The sequence below is a fragment of the Grampus griseus genome (genome assembly GCF_964374135.1).
Source record: "Grampus griseus genome assembly, chromosome: 3".
Classification (NCBI taxonomy): Eukaryota; Metazoa; Chordata; class Mammalia; order Artiodactyla; family Delphinidae; genus Grampus; species Grampus griseus.
Window position 1 is genome coordinate 14,338,071 of NC_139019.1, and position 8,693 is coordinate 14,346,763.

Consider the following 8,693-nt stretch of genomic DNA (forward strand, 5'->3'; position numbering starts at 1 on the left):
TCTTACGTTAGTATAGTACATTTGTCAAAATTAATTAACCAATATTGTCGGTATTACTAACTAAAGTTCATACTTGATTCACATTTCCTTAGCTTTTTATCTAATATTACTTTTCTGTCCCACCCAGGACACCACATCACGTTAAATCATGTCTCCTCAGGCTCCTCTTTGGCTGTGACAGCTTCTCAGACTTTTCTTATTTTGTTTTGATATTCTTGACAGACTCAAGGACTCTTGACTGATCGAGTATTTTGTAGAATGTCCCTTAGTTGGGATCCATACGATGTTTCTCTCGTGATTTAACTGGAGTTATGAGTTCTTGGAAGGGACATGGTTTATTACTCTTGATAATAACCTTAATCACCTGGCTGAGATAGTGTTATCAGATTAGAGGTAGGGCAGAATGTTCTGGAAACCCGTAGATGCAAGACAGGAAGGACAGAGGGTTTTTTTTTTTTTTGCGGTACGCGGGCCTCTCACTGCTGTGGCCTCTCCCGTTGCGGAGCACAGGCTCCGGACGCGCAGGCTCAGTGGCCATGACTCACGGGCCCAGCCGTTCCACGGCATGTGGGATCTTCCCGGACCGGGACACGAACCCGTGTCCCCTGCATCTGCAGGCGGACTCCCAATCACTGCGCCACCAGGGAAGCCCCAGAGGGATTTTTATGTAAGATTTCTACCCACAAAAATTTACTCCCTTCCATATTATACTCTGGAAGCAGGTTCTTCTGTGCCACCTAAACTTAAGGGGTAATTATGTTCCTCCACCTATACCAAGGGGTGGAATATGTACATAAATTATTTGGAATTTTGCATGAGAGATTTATCCACTATCTATTTATATCTATCTATCTATCTATCTATCTATCTATCTATCTATCTATCTATCTATCTATAATGGTATGTATTCATGGATATTTATTTACTATAATCCAATACTACTTTATTTTGTTACTTGAATTGTTTCAGTTTTGGTCATTGAGACCTCTTTCAGTTGGCTACTGTCCTTTTGACATACCCCTTTCATGTTCTTTTTTTTTAAATAAATTAATTTTATTTATTTATTTTTGGCTGTGTTGGGTCTTCGTTGCTGCACACGGGCTTTCTCTAGTTGCGGCGAGTGGGGGCTACTCTTCATTGCGGTGCGCGGGCTTCTCTTTGCTGTGGCTTCTTTTGTTGCGGAGCACAGGCACTGGGTGCGCAGGTTTCAGTGGTTGTGGCTCGTGGGCTCAGTAGTTGTGGCTCTCGGGCTCTAGAGCACAGGCTCAGTAGTTGTGGCTCACGGGCTTAGTTGCTCTGCGGCATGTGGGATGTTCCCGGACCAGGGCTCAAACCTGTGTCCCCTGTATTGGCAGGCAGATTCTTAACCACTATGCCACCAGGGAAGTCCCCACTTTTCATGTTCTTTTTAAAGCACTTTCTATTTTCCAGCACTATAAGATGCTCCAGTTTCATCCTGTACATTCCCTGTACTAGTTCTAGAATCAATCATTTCTCTAAGCGGCATGATTTTTTTAAATTGAAGAATTCTTTTTTTATCTTGGCACTAGAAACGTGAGGTGTGCTTGTTCTACTGGGTTGTCATTGCTTCTAGGTAGTCCACTCAGCCAACAGAGCAAGGAAATGTGTGTGCATATTTGAACCCTTGTATATACGTACATCTATAAGTATTTCTGCATGTATCCACCTTTATATGAAGTTAAAGATGAGTTCATACTGGTGCCTCCAACTCTAATCCAGTACCACATGGATTATTCTAGCCTCCTTCCCTTGTCTGTCTGTAAAGTCCCACTCCAACAGAGAGAAACCTGGCTCCCACCATCTGCCACCCATTTATTTAATTGTTCAATCCCAGTTATACATGTTTAGTGGTTTCAGAATTGTTAATCTTTTGGGGATATTTCTCTCGTTTAGGGATATTTTTTAACTTTATCTTTCAACCCATCTCCTGAGTGTTTTTTCCGCAATCTCTTTTTCATTTCCAACATCTCTTTTTCTTTCTCTAATGATTCTATTTTTAAAATGGATTGATACCATTACAGAGTCCAGTCTCGTAATGCCTGCTGCATGATGGGTCAATAAACTGAGAGATGAGGTGCTGGGGCAAGGAATAGCAACTTTATTTGGAAAACCAGCAGACCAAGAAGATTGTGGACTAGTGTCCCAAAGAACCATTTTACCTGAATTAGAATTCAGGCTTCTTTTATACTAAAAGGGTAGGGGGTGTGGCTGGTTGTTGCAGACTTCTTGGTGCCAGAATCCTTCATTCTTACAGCTGTCCACATAGGTCTGGTCATGATGTTCCTATAAACCTCCAACAAGACAAATGTTATTCTCTGTTCTGCAACTTTTTATCTCTACATGAATGGAAAAGTGTTATACCTTTAAAGGCCAGAGCCTTGAAAATGAGGAATCCTGTATATTTCAGCCTGTAGGCAACATTCTTTAACAAAAGAAGGACCAAGCGCAGGCAACAGAGAACAAGGGTTAGAGATCCAATATGGAGTCATGTTTGTTCTTCTCTGTTACAATAGCTTCTCTTCTCTTCCTAAGGATATTAATTGCCGTTTACAGAATTCATTCTGTTCTCAGGATTGTCTCTGTTTCTTCTTCCCTTTGTTTGTTGATATTGGCCTTTGTCTTAGAGACTTTCTTCAAAAATCTGATGATCTTTGGCTACTTAAATATGTCCAATTGTGAGGCACAATGATTTAGAAATTACTAAAGTGCCTAAGTAAAACACTATCTAAATAATTTCCTGTGCTAACCTACTGACTGATTGGTTGTAATTATGAAAAGGAATGATATTATTATTGATGAGATGCTCATCTATTGGTGACTAAAAGATACTCCCCGAGTTATAAGTCAGAATTAGGGACAGAAGCTTATCTTTAAATTGTAAAATACCCTAGAGATTATAGTGATTACAATTTTTATACACTAAATAGCTAGCTCGGTAGATACAGAGTGAGGCACCAAACAAGCTGATTGGCAGCTGTGTGTCTTGGACTAGGACTTCTGGACTGCGGTGGGCATTTTCACTGGGGAGGGGGGTCCCCCAGAGGAGAGCAACAACTGTATGGTGACAAATACATTTCACACAATGAGTTACTAAACACTCACAGGTACCAACCTCCCTACCCAAATTTCACGAAAAAATATTTAAATTTACTAAGTGCAAAAATACTCTGATGTTGTCCATTTGAAAACTGTCATGACTCACTAAACTGATTCCACAGTCCAGTAACGATCCAAGACCAAAACTTGAAAAAATTTAGTTCTAAAGGCCTCTGTTTTTTTTTTTTTTTGCGGTACGCGGGCCTCTCACTGCTGTGGCCTCTCCCGTTGCGGAGCACAGGCTCCGGACACGCAGGCTCAGTGGCAATGGCTCATGGGTCCAGCCGCTCTGCGGCATGTGGGATCTTCCCGGACCAGGGCACGAACCCGTGTCCCCCACATCGGCAGGCGGACTCTCAACCACTGCGCCACCAGGGAAGACCTAAAGGTCTCTCTGAATTGGCCTCTGTCGCTTCATCTTGATTTTTTTTTTTTAACCACTCCCTGTCCAATACCCTTGTCATATCCAAACTACTTAAAATTCCTGAAAGTGCTATGATTTCTCTTGGTTCCATATTTTGCACATACTGTTCTTCTGCCGGATAAGCCGTCTCACTTTTTTGCTGGCTAACTTTTTCATGTTCCAAAGATTCATCACAGACATTATTCATCTTGGAAATCTCTCTTGATCTTTGCTTCTTTCCTATTTCCCACTCATCCCTGGGCAAAGGGAGTTTTATCTCATCCACTCTCTTTTTTCTTTGTTTCCATAGCAATTAATACATAGGCTATGATCACATCTAACACAAGCACACAGACACACACACACGCTAATATAACTACTGATTTTTATATCCGTATCTGCTCTAGGCTATATATTCAGACCAGGGTCTGTGTTTTATACTTTGTCCTTCTTTGTGCTTGGGGTCCTGAGCAGACAAAGACTTAGTCTTGTACCTCCATGTACAAGACTTCTGGTATACATTGTTGGGGCATTAGGCTAGATCTACCTTGACTCAGGAAATTAGTCAGTAAACCCTACTACCCCGACCCTAAATCTGCATAAACACAGCCCCCTGAGTCTAGACCTCAGACCCATTTGGAGCAAGGCTGATTCCATAGCGGAAACGGTGAGCTGTGGGCATGGACCTCCAGGTCTGTTTCCAGAAAGACAACAGGCCTGTGGCTCTGAGTCATGCATGCCCCCAGCATGGGAACAGGACTGGGGAGAGGACTCTGGACTTGGGCTCATCTGGATAAAACACTTCTCCCTGCGTGTAGAAAGAAAGAGGTGGAGAAGGGGATAGAGACGTTTCTCCAATACTGCTTCATCCTGGATATTTATTGCAAATCTCTGTCCCCTTTAGAGACCTGTGACTCAGGGTATTCAGTATCTCATCCTTAGCATTTAGTAAAATATCCATGGGGGTGAGCTGTAAGCTCAGCATTTATGACTGGAAGCATAGATGTGGATAATAATGATGGGGTGAAAGACTAGAATTCATAATGATAGAACATACTATACTCAGGACACGATGAAGGGGAAAAAGAGAAGGCAAAGAATACTAGAGTATAATATCTTGGTGACTGATGGATTTGAGTGGTTGCCTGCCTTTTTAAAAAAGTTTATTTTATTGAACTATAGTTGATTTACAATGTTTTGTTAATTTCTACTGTACAACAAAGTGATTCACTTATACATATATACACATTCTTTTTCATATTCTTTTCCATTATGGTTTATCACAGGATATTGAATATAGTTCCCTGTGCTATACAGTAGGACCTTGCTGTTTATCCGTTCTATATATAACAGTTTTCATCTATTAATCCCAAACTCCCAATCCATCCTTCCCCCACCACCTTCCCCCTTGGCAATGAGTGGTTACCTGTCTTACCCAATATCTTAAATGGAAAGGAGATGAACATTATTAAAGAGGAAATTGAGGAATTGTGAGATCTACATATTAGGAATATCTTTAGCATGAGTATTAATATTGGAAAAGATGATGGTAGAGAATTGAATGACTAGTGAGATTAAGTCATGCTAAAATAATTTGAGGGAACAAAGAACATTCTGGAGTCTCACAGATGACTCAACAGGAAAGACAGAGTGGTTATTATCTTAAAAATAAATACTCTTTTATTAGACATGTATTTGTTTATGATTACTTTTGCAATTAACAAATGGCTTTGTTGTTGCTGTTCTGAAATATTTGCTTTTAGGATCAGAAATTAAGCTCGTACCTTTAGGGACAGTAATGTATTTTGGCTTAAAATAGGAGTAATGCTTTAGAAAGCATAATGCTAGCTGTCATAACAAACAAACTCCAAAATGTGCAATGGCGCAGTCATGATATGTTTCTTCCTCACTTGTGTCAAGTTCAAATTGGGTGTTCCTGATCGGTGGATGTCTCTTCCCCAAAGATGATTCAGGGAACTAGACTCCTTACATCTTGCAGTTCTGCTTTCTTTATCATGTGGCTTCCAAGGTCCCTGTGCTTGGCTCCATCAAGCTGGAAGATTGGGAAGGTGGCAGTAGGAGAAGGTCCACTGCTTCTTACCAATTTGGGCAGGAAGAAACTTATATTATCTCTGCTCACATTCTATCGGTGAGCTCTAATTGTACAGCTTCACCTAGTCCCTGGTTCCCGAGTACTTCCCAGCAACAAAGTTATGATGAGAGGAAGCCCAGGTTTGGGCAGATAATTAGCCATCTTCCCAAAGATGGATGTTTAGGGATCTTACGTATGTATCCATAATTTGTCCAAAAAATTCAATAATTATTAAATTACATTAAAATTAATTATAATTAAGTAAAGTATAATTAAATAAAATAATTAAAACTCTCAACAATTGTTGATTGATCAAGCAACAAAAGAATTAGTAAAGATAAAAAAGATTTGAGAATCCAATTAACAAGCTTGATTTTAATGGATACAAATAGAACCAATGGATACAAATAGAATGTATGGATACAAAAAATTAAAACCATCCATTCTGCTTCATCACTCAGAGAAAAGTTACAAAAACTGATCATTTTCTAGGCCAAAAAGCAAGGTTTAATACATTTCACAGCATTAGTATGATACTGCCCACATTCTCTGATTTTAAAGATAAGAATTACCCCTTGGGCTCTGCTCTGCTCATTCAGACAGGAGGGCTCTCATTCAAAACCAAAGCTCCAATAATCCTGTTACCGGCTGCCAGGAACACGGGTTGCCATCTTTGCAAAGAAAATGCATTTTAAAGCAGCATTTTTACATATTTTGAAGATAATTTGCCTATGGCAGTTATTCACATACTTATATTTTACGCACAGTTTTTAAAACATCATCTACCCCTTTGATTGCTTCATATTACCCTTTGAACTTGCAAGCCTAAAACATTTTTTTACTTAACCCTTGTGATGGTTTCTGATAACTTACAAATTGAACGCTGTTTATGAGGTCATTGGATTTGTAAACTTTGCCCTGGTTAGAATTAGGCAGCAAATTGTGGGACATAAGCAGAGCATTGGGAACATTTAAAATAAATGTCAGATTTATTACTATTCCATTAACTCTTACCATAAATAACAATATCTATTCATTGCAATAGAAGACCAGAAGTAATTTTCTTTTATATATATATTTGTTGTTGTTGTTGTTGTTGTTTTTTGCGGTACGTGGGCCTCTCAGTGTTGTGGCCTCTCCCGTTGCAGAGCACAGGCTCCGGACACGCAGGCTCAGCGGCCATGGCTCATGGGCCCAGCCGCTCCGCGGCATGTGGGATCTTCCCAGACTGGGGCACGAACCCGTGTCCCCCGCATCGGCAGGCGGACTCTCAACCACTGCGCCACCAGGGAAGCCCTCTTTTATATTGAGTAAACGGCATCCTTCATTCAACTGTGAAATTTGATGAAGAAGGAAAGAGCTTAGCTCAAAAGAAAACATGAGTTAAGGTTATTTGGTAGCTAGAAATGTCCCCAATGTTATTTAGTTTCTAACATAAATTTCCCAATGTGCAGAAACCTCTTAGCAAATCCTTAGTCCCAGTCCCTATTGTGTAGATCCTCAAAGGAAAGGGTGAAAAAACAAGCAAGGCTGTCATGGGAATCTTGACTTTAGATGGAGTGAGGAAGGAATCAGAATTACTCTACCTTAGTGATAGAAAAATTTAAGATAACTTCCCCTTTGTTTTACACATTAGGCTGATGAGACCTAGGTAGATGAAGGGTCCCCTAGATACTTCAGTTCAGACACTGGCAATAAAAAAAAAAAGAAGAGAATGGTCTTTACACTAGACTATACCCTTTGGACGTAACAAAAATACACCAGAGGGAGAAGAAAAGCAGCTGTCAGCATGGCATGGAAGAGCCTGGAAGGGGATTACATAGATGTGCTCACAGATACACTCTTTCTGTGTCCCTATTTCAGTAAGTCTGGGTATGTACAATCATTCACTTATTCATTCATATCACTCAACAAATATTATTAAGCTCCTATCATGTGCTAGCTTTGTAAATACCTGTTTTCATGGAGCTTATCTTCGAATGGGACTATTCTTCCCCACGTTCAGCGTTTCCAGTGATAATTTTACAGAAACCTGCAACTAAGATGGGATAGTTAATAAGGTCCACACAAAAAGTACAGAAATGAGTACTTTTAAAAATCACCTGTCCCAGGTCTTCCCTGGTGGCGCAGTGGTTGAGAGTCCGCCTGCCGATGTGGGGAACACGGGTTCGTGCCCCGGTCCGGGAAGATCCCACATGCCGCGGAGCGGCTGGGCCCGTGAGCCATGGCCACTGAGCCTGCACGTCCGGAGCCTGTGCTCCTCAACGGGAGAGACCACAACAGTGAGAGGCCCGCATACCACAAAAAGAAAAAAAAAAAGAAAAAAATCACCTGTCCCACTATACATATACCACAATGGCTAAAATATAAAAGATTGACAATGCCAGATGTCGGAGAAAGAATGTGGAGCAACTGGAACTCACATACATTGTTGAAGGGAATGTAAAATGACACAAGCACTGTGGGAAAAGATCTGACAGTTTCTTGTACACTAAGCATACATCTAATTTACAAACAAAATTCCAAGCCTAGATATTTATCCAAGAGAAGTGAAAATATATGTCTATAAAAATTTTGTATAAGTATATTCACAGTGCCTTTCATAATAACAAAAACTTGAGACAGTCTAGGTGTTCATCCATAGGAGAATAAATAAGCAAACTGTGATATATTCATGCAATGGATACTACTTGGTAATTAAAAGAAAATGGTTGCAGTACTAAATATCATCTAAGACAATAATCAAAGAGGAAGAAATATGCAGAGAAACTTTTTTTTAAATAAACATGTCATCAAGAAAAGACACATCAAGGAGAGGGCTTCCCTTGTGGTCCAGTGGTTAAGAATCCGCCTTCCAATGCAGGGGACGCAAGTTTGATCCCTGGTCGGGGAACTGAGATCCCACATGCCGTGGGACAACTAAGCCCGTGCCTCTCTGTGCGCCGCAACTACTGAGCCCGGGCGCTCTGGAGCCCATGCGCCACAACTGGAGAGAAGCCCACGTGCTGCAACGAAGATCCTGCGTGCTGCAACTAAGACCCGACGCAGCCACATACATACACGTATACATAATGCATACAT